This window comes from Cheilinus undulatus, linkage group 18, assembly GCF_018320785.1.
Source record: "Cheilinus undulatus linkage group 18, ASM1832078v1, whole genome shotgun sequence".
NCBI lineage: Eukaryota > Metazoa > Chordata > Actinopteri > Labriformes > Labridae > Cheilinus > Cheilinus undulatus.
Genome location: NC_054882.1, coordinates 9,930,175 through 9,948,520, shown reverse-complemented (window position 1 = coordinate 9,948,520; position 18,346 = coordinate 9,930,175). Strand labels below are relative to the sequence as shown.

Here is an 18,346-nt window from a genome sequence, read left to right as displayed (position 1 = left end):
ATGTCTATTGCACAATATATGGCTCCAGAAGGATAACAGAGAACAGTTTAGACTGGTTCTCTGTCTGCTCAGTTCAGTCTTCAGGGAGAATGGAGACTCCTGTAATAGTCCCAGAAACTGTAGACTGTTGAACAGAAATTTTAGAAAAACTCCCAAAAGACATGCAGAAAGAGGACGCCAAAGATGATTATGGAAAAACTGAGAAAAATGTTACGGTGAATTTGTCCAAATCACGCCATGTCATGCTCCGTCTGCCTACGTTGCTAGCTTTTATTTGAATTGAGTAGACCTACCATTGCTCTCTTAATGACGGATCATAACCCAAATTCCTTAAAGTCCTGAATTTTTGATTTAGACCATTAGAAAGTCGTTCACCTTTTTCTTGGCCTGGTTTTATTTGAGACCATTACATCACAGTCTTGATGGGGAATAACCCCGCCCCCCTAACACTACAATGATATAAAATCACTGAATCAAAAATTTCGAAGATATCACCCACAGTGGACTATGAGCCATTAAAAGTCTCTTAACAGAGAGATTTGTACCAGAAAACAGTAAATTTAAACCCCGTCTTCTGTCCCTGCTTTGGTAAAGAGCTAGGCAAGTGCACTCTCACCAGGAACATTTATTTAAATAGAGTAGTGCAGGAATAAGTCCTGAAACGTGGAAGTGATTTAGCATTGTAGCACTTCCGGTTTTCTCACCTGAAAGTCTATGGGTCTTTTGACTGAGTTCTAGGTTGGATGCCTGAAATAAGGTCTGTGGTGAGCACAAGCTCAAGAGAGTATAACGTTTAATACAACAACATATAAAATACATCTGAAGAGAGCCCCGCCTTTGAATTGTGTATCTTTTCTTTATAAAGGCAGTTGCTGAAGGCCAGCAACCAAGGACTACAGCGTTTGTGGGGACCATATACGTCATCGCCCTAAGTGCAGCAACTGAGCCTGCCGCTCACTCGTATCCGCGGGGATGACGTTAAACTCAGTTGACCGCATTGTAGTTCAATAAAGCATGGGATTAGCTATTTACTTTCATCAGTTGTATTTGCGAAACAAATATGTTGCTTATATTATTAATCTATGAATATTATCTTTATGAACAAAATGTGTAAGTTTCATAAACTTTCATTTTTCTTATTTCAGCAATGATCAAAAAAATTTTTTTTTTGAAAAATCCCATAGACTTGCTGCCAAGGGAACCCATGTGACGCTAACTTCTGGGTTTTGCCAACAAAATTACATCATGACTGCACCACTCTGAGAGGACTGTATTTCTTGTGAGTGGGCGTGGCTTTAGTTCATTCAACTGACACGCCCACACCACCTTAGAGCTGATTTTATTGCCTCATTTTTCATGATTTTGAAGCATGATTTTATAAATTTAGAGATGCTTTTCATGACTGAAATTTGGCCTGGTGGTTCATAACTCAGTTGCCTGTCATAAAACAAACATGAAATAAAGATTTAATTGATCACTTTACGGGGACTTTAACCTTTTCAATCATAATCAAATGTTTTTAATCTAAAATGGAGAGTCTAGACTTGAAATGGGACAAAAGATGTGAGAGAATATAGAGAAAAAAAAGCCTATCGTACACTTTTGGCCATATATTTTTTTAAATGGCTTTGCATGCCACTTTTGGCTCTCAACCCACCTGTTAAGGAACAAGGCTCTGCACAATCTACAGAATCCTGCGCTGTTCTTGCTTGGTAGAAGGCCCGTTTAGCATGATCAGCATACAGGACCAAGTTTCTGTTCAATTTGGGGGAAAAAAACATTTTTTTTTTAACTGCTTATTTCATCAACCAAAACAATGACTGAAATGTTTGTAGATGAGCTATTTTCCATGAGATAGACAGGGCTGAGATCACTTAAACACAGACCTTTAATGACTAAAAACTCAAACTAAATGTAAGTTAAGTTTTTGTTAAGGTTACTACCATGAGACTAAAACCAATCAGACATTAAGAATCCATGATATTTCTCCACTGTGAATAAATGCATACAAACACAATGCATCTGTACATGTAATCACTTTCTATGAACTTAAACTGGACTAAAATGTCATTTACTTTTTGCCAACTAAAACTATTCTAAAGTGGTTGCTAAATATTGGATATTTCTATACTCTGAAGCAGACTGGCATTTTAAATGTTTTCTCTAATTAGGCTATGGTAAAAAAAAAAAAAAAAGGTAAATGCATGGGTCCGTCTAAATTGTACTTGACACATCAACCACTCCAGCCTGAAAAACGTCTTTCTCAGCCTCTGATTGTACTGAAAGAATAGTTTATGAAGTTCATTTTTGGTAGCCTAAAGCAGCGACCATCAGATATCACAATAGCCTCACCACAAGATTCATTCCATTTTATTGTATTACTAGCTCTTTCCACAATTTCAGAGCACATTTAAGGGCATTTAAGGAGAATGAAATTATGTTGACAGCTCGTCAGTCTCCATGAATGCAGATGTGTGATATAAGTAACAAAATGGACCTCTTAACTCATTTTGGTTTAGACCACAGAAATCAAACACAGCACTATTTTTGGATGTAAGCTGTAGTCTTCAAAACTCATTTAGGTTTTGTTTATTTTCTCTTCATTAAGTCATACCTAAAATTGTGAAGACCAGAACAGTTATTGGGGCTTTGTGGAAACAGTTTGTTCCTCAGGCAGAGGAGAGCGATGGAGGGAGGATCATCTGCCTCCACACTGCTGATTAGGTGAGTGCGGTTTCAGCTTTGAGAAGGTGATGATGAAAAGACTGAATATGGATTGTTTTCACAGTTTAAAGAGTTGCATCTCTGCGCCATCCCATTTAGTGTGGCAGGTTGATCCGTATGTGAGTCAGCTCTTCTCTGGCACGCTTCTGTAAGCAGAGAGAGTACAGGTCACGCCCTTTATCCTGCATCACATCTAATGTGGTTATGTAACTTTATAGGAGCAGAGCTGATACAAGAATGACAACACACCGTTTTCATATATATACACTTTTTAAAGATTTATTTTTGGGCTTTTTCTTGCCTTTATTCGATAGAGGAGGACAGTGGATAGACTCGGAAACAAGGACAAGAGTGGGGAGAGACATGCGGCAAAGGGCCTCGGGCCAGATTCGAACCTGGGCCACCCACATACAGGGTGCATGCCTTAAACCACTCGACCATCTGTGTTCCCTCCTGTTTTTGTAATTTACGTTTCCCTACGGATGTATTTTAAAATTTTTGAAAAAAAATAATTAAACTTTCTTGATGCATTATAAAATAAATCTTAGACAATCACTGAGATGATGGGTCCATTCTCCACGAAAAATCGTCAACATAAGTATTGGAGTCCTACATGTTGTACAGTACGCATTAGCTCATTAGCAGGTCGCTAAAGGGTGGTAGGCTACTGACGTTAAAACAAACAAAAAAGAATGCACTTTTTGGCTTTGTAAGTACAAGAAGAATTCTTCAGGTCCAGTTGATGTGAAAAAAAAAAAACTACACAGTTTGTCCCATGTCTGCCTTCGCAACGTTCACTATGCTACTAGTGTGCGCTAATGTCGAACATTCACACTATCAAAATTTTTTAAGCATTTTCTTTTGCAGTGCAGGCTTTGGCTACCGACAGAAACACAGAGGCTTTCAGGGTAAAAAAAAAAAAAAATCGTATTACCTCTGCCAAGGAGGTTATGTGATCGGGTGGGTTTGTTTGTTTGTTCTTTTTTAAAAATTGTTTTAGCAACATAACTTAGAAATTTGTGGACAAGTCTTGACGAAATTTTCAGGAAATGTCAGAAATGGCAAAAGGAAGAACTGATTAGATTTTCAGAGTGATCGGGATCACCGTCTGGATTCAGGAATTTTTTAAAGGACTCTGTTCTATTGGGAGATAGGGCTAATGCCGGAGGTCTGCGCTGTTACCACTTTACACCAGGAGATGGCGGACATGAGTAACTTCAATCCCAGTAGCATTTTTGGGTGTGTTTCTATTCAAAGTTTTGGAGTTTATAGTGTTTGAAAGACGCACGCCCGGTAGAGGAAAAGAGTCGGAGCGTAACAGAGAGAAAGATGGCGAATTGTAGCAAGAATACTCACAATGCTGGGAGGAATAGAGGAATATTCACCCTCTGCCATGACTTCCAGTCCTCCAGTGAGACTATGGGTGAGACTATCAGTGCATCTGTTGGCACCGGCAGGCAATGCTTCCGCCATGACAGTCCATCCATAGTGAAGCCAATGCTTTGCCTCACCGTGATTCCACCCCACCAGGGAGGGAGTAATCGGCAGATGCCGTGGTGGGGGGCACATGGGGATGGATCCAGGAATTTTTTGAAGGATTATTCACTATTGGGAGATAGGGCTGATGGCAGAGGTCTGCGCTCTCCGAGTGCTTTTCTAGTTTATTATAGGAACACTGCTCACTGAAATCACTGGAGGCTAATGCCACTTCTACGGCATAACCGCCCAACTTCAAAAAACTGAAATAACCCTTTAACACAGGTGGTCTTACCTTCTTGCAGTTTACTATGACTGGAGGCATATTGTCAACATCAGGTGCCAAGGAGGGGGTGATGGTGGCAGCTGTGCTTGCAGTAGAAAGATACTTGACTAAGAATATGTTTCTGTCACATCATTATACAGGACACAGACAATTTTTAGATACATAAAGATTTTGCCTTATACAGCAAACTTTGCTGTATGTCAGTATGACTAATGTCAGCCAGTTTAGGAATTACAAATCTGTAGAGTATCTTTAAACAGCCACAACTTCTGAGATAGACTTAGTTTAGTGGTAGAAATTAAAAAAAGGACAGCCATCTTTGACACCTCTGTGACACCATGGAATCCAGATATCACATTCCTTCTTGGTTATAGTGATTTCTTTGCAGCTTTTTGGAGAAAAAAACTACAAGGTTCCAAAAATGTTAATAAAACTAAGTTTGGGGGCGGGTTAAATAATGAGGCCACCCAAAGCTAGCTACACCCTAACTTGTAACATGGAAAAAAAAACTTACAGGAAGAAAGCATTTGACTCGATAGATATTTGAAAGTATTTTATGACTGAAAAAATGTGAGGCTGACAATGAAATTGCTTGTGTGGTGCATGTATTTTAAGGAGCAACTGCACTGAAGCAATGTTTAAAAAAAGAATTCAGATTGTTTGGATACTGTCATCTCATTGAATGGAAGCGTGGAGACTCATTCATTAAACAGGAGTGAGTCATAATGGAAAATTACTGTATGATCTACATGTTCAATACATGCATAGCTGAAGGAGCCTCTCTGGTCATTCATTTTCTAAAGCATCACAACACTACGCCCATAAAGAAACATCTCTGCCAAGAAGTGAAAGCTGACTGATGCAGGGGACTTCTGATTTAGACCAAAGTCAATAAAAAATCCCCGACATTTGAGGTTTATTAACAATAGTGGAGGATGGAAAAAGCAGCCTTGACAGGCTTGGTGCCGCTGGGAGAGCTCCAGTGTCTCCACATTGTCTTGCGTCTCGTCTCTCATCTGACGTCCCCGCCTCACTCTCGCTGACTGGCTACATCATGTCTTGGCACGCAGATAAAAAACTCTGTGGAGGTTCCTTGGACGTGGAATGATAACCACATGAGGGCAATTACAGCATTACAGAAAAAATTACAGCCGTTCCTAAAAAGACTGCCTGGATCAATAAATCAAGCTGGAATGAGTGTCAGCTCTTAAAGGCACAATAGATGTGGTGAGGTTATTTGTGAAAATGCACTTTAAAAGGCAATTTAAGGCTGTAAAATGAAGTGGTTGTAGAGTGTGGGGTACGCTGCATTTTGAACTCATTCAGTCATCCTGTCAGCGCCTGTGACACCCGTCTGGTGTCTGTATCAAAGCAGAGAGATTTATCAGACACATTTAACTCTTGTCAGAGAGAAAAGATGAAGCTACACTACAGGATTCCTAAAACCAGATTTAATGCTTCAGTTCAGGGGATTTGGATGGCATATGTTAGACAGAAAGTTGTAGTTGTATCCAATCAGATTCTTTCACATGTTACTATTGGCACAAAAAGGCTCAGTTGCAGGAAATACATGGATTTTCTTTTTACCTAAATGGGACAAGCCAAAGATTTAGTTTTACTCTTGAAGAGGACTGATAAGGCTGGCTACAATTCTAAAATCTTAGCTGATTTTGGAAATATGGGAGACCACATACATAGGACAGTTTCAACCAATGTCACCAGACGAATCTACAGACATGAAAGCTCACAGAAACTTGCATTATCAAACATGATTTTAGAAGACAAACAAATACAGAAGATGAATAAAAATATCAGCTAGCTATCCCGGCATGCATTCTTCCTTGCAGCAAAGGCAAAAAAAGACAAAAAATATAGGAAAAAAATCCCATCTGAGAAGAAAGTATAGCTATATATGAGCTGCCTGGTTTGTTAGCTTCAAGAGTACTTAACAGCTGGTTGGTGACAATTCCCAGTCTGTTTGCTCTCATTGGCTACTGCAGGTATTCAACACTTCCAAGGAGACTCCTGTACACTGCCCAAATTGCAAAAAAGAGGTATTTATTTGCAATGTTTCGGAGCTAGACCGCTATCAGGCAAATCTGATGAAAGTCTAGTTTGCCTGATGAAGGTCTAGTACTGAAACATCGCAAAGAAATACCCCTTTTTTTGCAAGTTGGGCAGTATGCAGAAGTTCCCTTTAAATTGTTTCTTTGATAGGCTTCTCTCCAACACACCTGTCTGAAGACCTGTCTGAAGAAAAAGATGTTTAAAGCAATTCTTCCATTTGGTATTCCACACTTGAAATGGGATATCAAACATGTTTTTACGATTTGAGATGACAGAGGTTCTGACATGATTAGGAGCAGTAAGCTAACTGTATCGACACCACATTATTGAGGATTATTTGGACATATAATCAGCTGTGATAGGCCTTATTTCAGGTCAACACCCCCTACATTGTTTGGGGCAGAAAATAAGGCCCAAAGGCAGGCTTAAAAAACAGTAATTCCTAAATTTAGGTTCAAGGGGAAGTTTTTGTGGGGAAAAAAATAGACTCAATATGCAAAAGCTTTAACCTTGCAAAACAAATGGATTTGCCAGATTCCATGTCTGTTATCAGGCAAATCCATCTTGCAAAGCTTCAATCTGAAAACAGACCTGAGCAATCAGCATCATTCGAGGAGAATGAGGCGTTAGCTGTGGACAGGATTTAGTAGTACTGGAAGCCAATAGTAATTGCTGCCGTTGAGGTAGCATTAAGCTCAAGTTATAGTAAAGCGGCCCTTTAATCAGAGCTGGTCCACATTTCTCTCTTAAATAAAGAGCAAAGAACAGCACTGAAAGCTTTTTCGTGACAGAAGTATGTTTTTGCTCATCACTGCACGACCTCCTTACAGTTGGGGTTTAGTTCAACTGTAATCCAGTACAATGGCTGCCACTGGAGTAGTGACTTGCTATAGAATGGCACCAGTTTTATCAGAACTGGGCCACATTTCTGTCTTAAAACGAGAGCAAACAGCCACACTGAAAGCTTTTCTCGGCAGAGAATACATTTTGCACTTCCCCCTGTTCAACCTCGGCTTGAGTTTTATCCACCAACAAGCTCCACTGTTCATAAACTATGACAGCGCCTGCCTGCCAATGCTCATGTTACTTACCAGATCTACGTATGTGCGCCACCTCATTTATTCTTGTAGCTCTGATTGGCTCATCATGAATGTGACAGCCAGAACGTTCGTCCAATCACTTTCCGAGAACTTTTTGAAAAAGCCTTGCCCTTCTCAAACTCTCTGGGAGGTTTTCCAGCTAAATATGAAATGTATTATTTTCTCAAACCAAATATCAAATAGCACACAGATTAGACCACTCATTGAAAACAGCCTAATCATTAGTGGTGCTGTATAAAATACATCAACATAAGTTTCATATTATTACAAAATTAAAACCCTGCTGTTAAATGAGATGTAATGGTCCAACAGAAGAATATAAAATCCCAGAGAGAACTTCCAATATGAGTCAGACTGTGAAAAAGAATCTAAAGTAAACTAAAACAATGGAGGTGGAGAAACCCTTACTATAAGTCCATAATGATAAATAAAAATGACAGAGTGGTATAGAATCTTGAGCACTTTTAAATATGATACCCGTGTTGTTTTAACTGATGATTTGTACATAAAGAATGATCTGACCTCTAACCTCTGCCTCTAGGATGCCCTGACATGCAGCCTGAGGATGACGGCGAGGTCAGTGTCAGCCAGCGCTCTCCAGGGGAAGAACAACTGTGAAAACAGTCATGCTGAACTGTGTACGCCCCCCTCTTCCTCAGTCCTCTCCCTCCTTTTCTGTACAACGGCAGAAAATGCAGCAGAGACGATTGAAGATGAGACAATGGGATCGACTTTCAGAGGCATCTGAGGCCCCTCTGCACACTCCCAGAAGTCTGTGCTGCTGTCTGTCACACGGCTGTCAAGTCATCAGTCAAACCAAACACACACGGACACACGCTGTACATGCTTTTCCTGGAATGAGCGCGCTGACATTTAGAGATACACATGACCAGCACTAACCTGATCACAAACACATGCAGGCATCACATTTACACGGAAAAAAACAGCCACTCTCACAGCGCAAAGACAATCGCATCCTCACACACGGACACGCTGTCAGGACTCAGTTTGTCTTTGTTGGTGTCACCTGTTGATCTTCCTCACACACACCTCTCACCCACAGACTGGCAGACACCAAGAGTGTGCCGGATCAAAATGTCGCTAACGGCTAGATGTGTCTGCCATCTGAGGAAACCAGACACTTAAACAGGACATTAAGCTTGTACTGAGCAAATACTTGAAAGTTACATTCAAAAATAACACAAGAATGATTTAAATTCACCAGATATAGAGCTAAGGTAAGGTCAAGCTTTGAATATGTGCCGGAAAAAAACTGCTCATGTGAGGTAGGACATGAGATTTAAAATCACACACTGCTGACAGACTACTGAAAAGTATGATGCAGACTTAACTTTGACAAGGCAGTTTTGGATTTGAGAAAAAATGCAATTTTTAAATAATTCATGAAAAGCAGTGATTTGGGAGGGAAGGTTTAAGTCTGACTGTGACAATATCCTACTGACAAGTTAAAAATTGAGAGACTCATGGAAGCAGCTATGGAAATGACTCAAGGCAATCTACTGCATTTATCAGCTGTCTGAAATTTGCAATGTTGTTAATGTTTGAAAGGGAAGGGAAAACAATCATGATCAATAATTAAATGACTGGATGTGTGTACAGGTGAATAAGGTGAAATGAAAAAATGGATTGATGTGAGAATGTAAGTTTGGACTGTTTGGAGAAATGTCTGGATTAATGGATGGTTGGATGGATTGATTTGCACTACACTTGTTAATAAATAATACTGTACAGTAAATAGCCATCCAACCCCTGTATACATTGTCATTACATTGCAAAATAATTACCCGTCTGCTTCTTTTATTTATATATAATTATATACATTTTTGTGTGTACATTTTGTGTGCAATTCTTTCTCACTGCCAAGATGGATGGATGGAGGGAGGGATGGATGGATGAATGGCTGCATGGGCAGAGAAATGGATGGATGGATGGATGCACAGACAGGACGGATGAAAAAATGGATGGATGAACAGAGAAATGTCTGGATTGATGGGCAGATGGATGGATGGATGGATGCACAGACAGAGGGCAGATGAATAAATGGATAATGGACAGAGTAATGTTTGGATGGATGGTAGAAAAATGTTTTGATGGCTTGATAGAAACGTTATAAGCTTTTTAGTAACTATTCAAATATATCAGGATTTCTCTGAAGTTCTTTTTTCACCTTCCTTAAAAAGCAGGGCCTTTGTATATTTGAGTGTGAGTGGTGATTTGAGAACTCAGTTGAGAGTAGGTCTCAACACAGTGGCTGTTTTTAAATATTTCATTTGTCATGTGAAATAAAGGAATTTTAATTCCACACAGTTCCTACATTGTGACTTGAATCTTTTAAAAGCACAACTGCAGTTTGATTTTTATTTCTAATTCAGAATAGTTTTTTCTTACTCTTGCAATTTACCTTCACAAGATACAGGGAAATATATTACATACCAAAACTGATTAATGCTGGTGTAACAAATGACTTCAGGAAGAAATCAGATGTTCCCAACCACTGTTAGAAAGAGGCAACCTTGCTGCACGGCCACAAAGCAGCTTTTATATCACCTTTCACTCTTCTTTATTTCTATTTGAATCACCTTGTTGTGGCAGCAGGAAAAGACGATTACGGTGACAAATATGTTTACACACTCTAAAATGATTAGAGATCATTTTTGAATAAAAACACACACTCATCTTCACTACTGTCACACCAAACACTGAAGAAACCATTTCCCTCCACAAACCTCCTAATCCTGAAGTGATAATTACACGCCATGTCAGATAAGACAGGCCAAGAGTCAAAATAAACACTCTCTCTTTTCTTCCCACCGTCAATCAACTGAGCTGAGGATAAGAGCTTTATGCAATGAAAGAAACAAAGCTGATGAAGTGATGCTGAGAAGGTAGGGAGGGTGAGGAGCTGGCTGAGAGGAAGATGGGGCTGGTTAGAAAAGGAAAAGTGACGTGCTCAAAAAAGAGGTGATAAAAAGGAAGTGAAAGACAGAAGAGGAAGAAAATAAGGGCAGGTAGATGCAACAGGTGGAGGGATGACACATGGAAGTGGAGAAGAGAGACTATTGACAGAGGAGATAAAAATAATAACAGACTTTATAAAAGTAAATAGAAGTAATGAAGCAATACTTAGGAAAGGAGAAGAGAGAGTAGGGAGTGGTGGAGCTTGGTGAAGCTAAGATGACAGTCTTAAAAAGGAGAAAACTGTCTTTTGCATCTCACAACTACACTGCTGTAACGTCTGCAATACTGCAGATTAGTCTAATGGTCCAGTCTACCCTCTCTTGTTAACAAGATCCCCAAGATACTTAAACTCCCTCACTTGTGGCAGAGACTCAACCCCCACAAGGAGGAAGCAATCCAAAGTTTTCGTCAGAGAACCATGGCCTCAAACCTGTAGGTGCCAACCAGCATCCTCACCTCTTTGCACTCAGCTGCAAAGAACAACATCTGAAAAAAAAAAAAAAAAAAGAAAAAAACAGATGAAATTTTCAGGTCACAAAACCCCTCTCCCCCGGCTGAGATCTAGCTTAAGGCGTAACCCTGGTGGAGGCCATCACATGGACTCCAAAGGGGGTCGTGTGACTCTAAATTTGCGGCTGAATCGCGGGAAAATCGCAGCGTACACCCAGCTTATGGCTCAGTTCATATTACAGTGCAGTCTATGATATGTAGTCCTCTCAAATTATCCACCTTCTGTTTGCTTGCTGTAACTGCAACTGGACAAATTTCATGAAAGATTCCCCCTTGGGGACGATACAAGGGTATTTTGTTGCTCCCACGGGGAAAAATGTAAAAGCTTAAAATCAAATTAGTTTGAATTGGTGGAACTTCTGGTGTAGTAACAATAATACCAAAACATGATTCTCTAAGGGCTTACTAAAGTGATTTAGCATCAACAGCAGTTGTTCTGAAAGAAATAAATATTTCATCATTCTTGATACAAATTTGAGATTTACCAGGTTGAATAGTTGACACTTGAGTCATGGATAACAATATAAATATGACTGCCACATTTTAAGAGGGATTAGTTGGTGAAATAAGAATTTCAGCAACTCCACAAACTAAATACAGAAATGTTATCTGAAGGTGGTGTCCAAAGTCCTTTAACAAAGCGTGATTGTCGATCAGTATACTGATACGAAGCTAATAAAGTTAGCTAAACATGCTAGTCTAGGTTATATGAGGTAATTTTCCCACTTTGTCCTCTCTGGTAGAGGGCCGAGAAATGATAATATTATCCCGTTTGAGGTGTAAAAGACGGAGTTTACATATTCTTATCTCCAGATCACTCTAATAATCAACTTTAGCATCATGTTTCTTTAAAAAGTCCCGTTTAGACACAGAAGACCGGAAGTTGCATCCACATTTCACTCAAAGTATCATGGGGGCCAGGAATAAGGTGGATATGGATAACTTGAAATCTCAACAGTTTATACCATCTGATGCTGGGAATGTTGGATAAATTAGGAAAGTGCTTTTTCCTCATTAAGAAGTAAGTTAATGTTAATGCTAGCTAGCTAATGTGACAGAGAGCAACATCAACACTACATTAAGCTAACGTTACGAGAACATAGCATACGCAAGTCTGCTACTATGTGAAATTTCATCTACTAAAAAATGTTACTTACCTTCAAAGTAACTGAATAGTTGAGTCAATGGCATTTTTCAAAATTAACTGTTGGCTTAGAAGACCAGGCGTAAAATACTTTCAGAATAAGATGCTGATATTTTGAGTTGCTCTTGCAGAAACCTCACGCACACCTTTATAACCACATTGAAGGAATAAACTTGAGGTCACAATTTAAAATAAGCAAATGGACCAATTAGAGAGCCAGCAAACTGTCAGTTTTGTACATTTTTTAAGACATGTACAGATGAAACCAGAATAATTGTTACAGAAATAAATGGGTCAAAAGTTATGATAAGGGAAGATAGAGAAGGTGAGACATAGAGGGAACCAAGTAAGAAAGAAAGTGATAGAAGGGACAAAGGATCATGCAGGGACATAAAAATAAAGGAGGTGAGAGTGTGATGAAAGAAGAGATAAGGAAGGACAGAAGTGAGAGAAAAAGTGATGGATGAGGTTCAGACAGAGAGAGAAAGAGGGAGTGACAGTGGCAGCGAGTGAGCACAGCCATTGTCACCCCATCTGTCTGTGACGGCAGGATTTCCGGCACTGCTGGTTTTGTTTTCACTCCTTTATGTGGTTTTCAGCCCCCAGGATATACAGGGAAGCTTCAGGATATCTTAACACACTTCCTGTACAGCACAAAGCGGCCCAGCGCTGCTCCGCAGATCACAAGATAATCCCAACACTCTGAGTGTGTGTTGAAGAGAGACCCAGAAACATGAGACCTGAGAGATGCTTTACATCACACCTGATGCCACTCTACACAGACTAAATCCCTAATATTAAAGCTGCTTCGAGGACAATGGCTGTTTACAGTTTTCTGTAGTGTTGCTGTGATTTACCTTACAGTATGTACTTACAGATATATGTAGAGAAACAGATACTGTAAGGAAAGTCAGGCTTTTTGCCAAGTCGACCCTGCAGCTGAGCAGGAATGTCTCCTAATGCGGTGCTGCATCATTTCTCCAGCTGAGTGGAAATTTAAAGCAAGGATGTAAAAATGTCATTACTTGTAAATATTGTGCATTTTTTGGCTCATCCATACGAACATCCGTACGTACTTTGAGGGACTTTCTTCTAACTTCGAAACAAAATGCCCACTCCTCCTCTAGGATTGCTATTGGTGGTCAAATATCCAAGTTCAATGCCATATGACCTTATGATCATTATAATTTGTGACAAAGGCAGAGAAATTAGCTCACTTAGAAAAAAATAAACATCCGAATGTGGACGTCAAAAGAAGACTTATTGGGATTGTGATCAAATGACCCAAGAAGGTATGTATAGCTTTCATTCATAAAAAACACTTGGCTTTTAGTTGTGATATAAGTTTGGAACTGGCAGTGTGGAAAGAAGAACTTACGTGAGTACAAGAGACTTAGGAAAAACCAAAGGGTCAGCCAACTTTGGCTAACACTTTAAATGTTAGGCAGAATATTCCAGAGACTACTCCATAAGCTAGCAAAAGCTGTTGTTAGTTAGTGCAATTGCATATCATTTTTTGTTTTGTGCTTGTATGAATAGCACGGATTGGGGATGTCAATACACAAGTTTTGCCCAACACTGCAAAGATAGAACTTTAATTTTTACTGATCAAAATAGTGGCAGATCTGTTGCTCCTATTGGCTGCTATATTAGAAGAGAAGACCCATTAACCATGACTAAAGCCAATCTGTGGCTACAGCCAGGGCTAGTGGTGGGTGGCTGTCAAACAGTTTGGCCATTAAATTTTCAAATTTTAAACATACAAAAGTACTAATTATTCAACAATTAACTATAACCAGCACTGCTATCCATACCTTGGTGTTAGCTATAAAGTGAAGTTTGAAATTTGACGTTTATCACTAAAACATGCAATACAGTTGTGTCACCTGTGTGTTAAAGCAAGAAATAATGCTAAATTGCAGCTAACTTTTGACATGTGATGCTTTAACAAACCTTGCGTGAGCTGTAGTAGTCGACTAAGTGGAAGGAACAATAATAAAGATTACCTCTGCCTGAAGCAGACTTATGAGGCATCATAGTTTCTGTCTTTTAGTACATGTGTTTGAGAGCAAAGGCCGTCTCTTCTTCCTCTTGTGGCTGAGTGATGGTGTGTTCTGTTTAATCTCGTAATTCAGAAAGTCCAAGCCACCAGTCGGATAAGTCCTCAAAAATAGGCCCTGGACTCAGAATTTCAACTCAAGAAATCAACCCCCAGTATCCTAGGTAAATGAAATGAGCGTATGTGTTATACAGGGGAAGTGAAAGGCACAACAACTTTGGATTTTATTGAAAATCTGTACATATTTATGATTTTTTTTTTTGGCACCAGTTTGGAACTAGTACACTGAAGACGTCTACTGAGAGGTATCAAGGACAATTGGAGCAATGCTGTGGCATGCAAATCAAAACAGACACACAGTGGGGCGCGCAGATGGTTGAGTGGTTTAGGATGGACCCCATGTACACGGGCAGCCTGGGTTTTAATCTGTCCTGTGGCCCTTTGTCGCATGTCTCTCCCCACTCCTTTTTTCCGACTCTATCCACTGTCCTCCTCTACCTAAAAAAAAAGCACAAAAGTCCCAAAACTTAAAAAAAAAAAAAAAAAATACAAAAAACAGACATATAGACATGCTGCCAACTACAGTAGTAGCATATCTGATCTTGACAGGTGAGGGTGACAACGTTTAACCATTCATCCAGTGAAGTGGCCCCTCCCTATCTCACCGATCTCCTTCAGCAGCACTGCCCCACCCGCCACCTCAGATCAGCCAACACCAACCTCCTCACTCCCACCACCAGGACAAAGCATCGGACCTTGGGGGACCGAGCCTTCGCTGCAGCCGCCCCCACCCTATGGAACTCACTCCCACAAAACATCAGGAACTCGGACTCAATACAAAAACTCCAAATCACTACTCAAAACTCACCTGTTTAAACTTGCATTTTCTTGAGCCCCTTTGTTCGTTTGTTTTGCCTTGCTTGTGAAGCGTCTGAGTGTCCAAAAAAGCGCTATATACACTTATATATAAGTGTGATGTATTATTATTATTATTATTATTAAATGATATAAAATTATTGACACTACTTAGCTAAGGTGATTCACTTTTAGCCTAAAGAAGCTCTTATGATCTTTTACTTGAAGTGTTAAGAAAAATTCAAGCTTGTGAGTCACATAAACTATTTTATATTGACCCTATTGACTATATTGACAATACTGACCTTTGCAAAACCAAACTTTTCTCTATTTTAACCCTCAAAGCAGACACCAGAGACAGACTGAGAACAGTAAGTCTACTTTGATAAAACTTTATAAATTACAGATAAGTCAAATAGCTAGTAGACAGAATCTACAGGTGTGACCTTCAACACTCTCTATTCCTTTGACACAAATGTGTATGACAACACCCAGGTACATTGGAGATAAAACTGCCTCGCGGGCCTCTTGAACTACAGGAGAACACGATTACACTCAGCCTAAAAAGACTTCTCAACACAGCGGTCTAAGTTGACTGATGCATTTGTGGGCCTGAATAAAGACACTTGTTGGCAGCACAAAGGCAGCTGCTAGCTTTTGTTGCCAAAGATGACAAGCAGAATCGCCTTCCTCTGGCCTGGACAAAGGAGGGCTGCAATGATACCGTATTATGTGTCAGCATTATCTGTGGCTTTGCTCTGTTTTTTAAAGGTCTTTGTAAAGAGGTGCTCTGCCATCACGTAAGGTTTGATTTCTGGTGAAGGCCCTGCACAACAGAATTTTAAAAGGCAGCTCCCATTTTTCTGCTAGTAGTCACAGGGATGAACAATAAAAAGCTCCCTGATTCATAGCGTTACAGCTGTTTTCAAGTGCAGGCCCGAGGAGGCTTAGAGGGGAAATCCAGCTTGAAACATGCGTCAGCTACACGACTCCTGTGATCTCCAGCATAATGATGATCTTCCTGCCTGTGATCTGGGAATGTTGAATATAAACACTCCTTCCAAAAGCTGTTTTACAACAGAAGCAGGACTGCCTGTGGTGATGTCATTCAGAGACAAATCCTGCAGCTGCACCACTGACAAAAAAACACAAACACTTTTATTTACAGGGATTTTATCTCATCCTGTACAGCGCATTTTTGTTCACCGTGTGAAATGAAGATATTTCTCATTGCCTTAATCAGAAATTGTAAATCGACAAGTGCCTCAGCTTTCTCTCATTGAACAGGGAAAAGAGGATGACTTGAACAAAGTATGGTGATAATTCCTATCATAACTGTTGATGGGAGTAAGGGCAAGGTAGAGCATGTGTGGCAAACACTGGACATTTATTACCTCTTTAAAATAAAATTCTAGGTGATTTGAAATGGTTGTTTCTACCCATTATTGTAAAAATGTACACAGAAAATAAGATCAAAACTGTAGTTATTAGGTTATATTTATGGTGGAATGAAAGTAATGGAGAGGGGTCTGGCTGCAGACCACAGCACTCGGGTGCCGCTCTTGCAGACCACTACTGTGAGATGCTGCAAAAGTCAGAATGAAGCGATAAATTTGCTGCTACATCGTTTGATTTTTTTTTTTTTTAACTCAGTTGTATTTATAAACTACATTCATGAAATAACCAAATTGCAAACATTACAGACTGCACAACTTGCATAAATAAAATGGAAAATAGGGCAGATGCCCCGTTTAAGAGGTAGTTATGTGAATGGTGGCTCGTTTTAGCTTTGTTAGCTTTAGCTAACATGGTAGCTTTGCTAGCTACGCAGTTTAATTTACTTGTAGTGAAATGTAATATGTAAACCACAGTTGCTTTGATAGCTTTAGCCAAAGCTAACAACGGTAGAATGAGCTATCATTTGCATAATTATCTCTAAAACTGATCTACATAATCTTGCAAATTAATGTAGGTCAATTTGGTTAAGCTTTAGCTACTTAACTTACATAGCTACGTTACCTACATAGCTAACATAGCTAATATTGCTTTGCTTGCCTTAACTTTAGCTACATTACTTACATAGCTATGTTAAGTACATAGCTTATGTAGCTAATATAGCCTAGTTTGATTTAGTTTCAGCTACATTACTTGCATAGCTACTTTACCTACATAGATTATGTGCTAAATATGGCTTAATTTGCTTTAGATTTAGCTACATTACTTACATAACTGCATTACCTATATAGATTACGTAGCTAATAAAGCTGTGTTTGCTTTAGAATTAGCTACATTACTTTTATAGCTATGTTACCTACATAGCTTACATAACTTACATAGATGTGTTTGCTTTAGATTTAGCTATATTACCTACACGACTACATTACCTATAAAGATTATGCAGCTTACTTACCTTTGTTTGCTTTAGCTACATTACTTACATAGCTCTGTTACATACATAGCTTACGTAGCTAATATAGCTGTGTTTGCTTTAGATTTAGCTACATTACTTTCATAGCTATGTTACCTACATACCTAATATACCTATTGTTTACATTACCTACATATTGTTGTTTGCTTTAGATTCAGCTACATTATTTACATAGCTACATTAACTACATAGCTTACATTACCACTATAGCTGTATTTGCTTTAGCCTTAGCTACATTACTTATATAGCTACATTACCTACATAGCTTATGTACATAATATAGCTATGTTTGCTTTAGATTTAGCTACATTACTTGCATAGCTACTTTACCTACAAAGCTTATGAGGCTAATATTGCTGGTTGCTTTAGATTTAGCTACATTACTTACATAGCTGTGTTACCTACATAGCCAACATAGTTTTGTTTGCTTTAGCTACATTACTTAAAAAGAAATGTTTCCCACATAGCTCACGTAGCATACTTAGCATTGCATTTGGCTGGGTTAGCTGCATTATCTCAAAGTAAATGTAGCTTAATTAGCTTTAGCCTTGTGTAGCTTTGTGTAGTTTTCTACGTAGTTAACTTGGTTTGACCCTTACCTGAACTGGTGGTTTAATCCAATTTTATTTTCAAGTTTTTCATTCTGAAAGATGTGATATCTCACTGTGTTGGTCTGCAGGAAGGACAACAACATGTTCTTAAAATGATGAAGTCCACT

General features: G+C 39.2%; 1 long non-coding RNA gene across 2 annotated transcripts in view; it reads right to left on the bottom strand.

Annotated features, from left to right (window-relative positions):
* Window positions 1–2,465: 2,465 nt before the first annotated feature.
* Window positions 2,466–18,346, bottom strand: part of LOC121526543 — a 96,798-nt gene continuing 80,917 nt past the window's right edge. Inside the window, exon 3 of one of the 2 annotated variants that reach the window (XR_005993325.1) lies at window positions 2,466–2,870. This is a non-coding gene — a long non-coding RNA (uncharacterized LOC121526543). Of the gene's footprint in view, window positions 2,871–14,545; window positions 14,844–18,346 lie in introns of those variants that run through there. The other variant, XR_005993323.1, reaches the window with a different exon arrangement.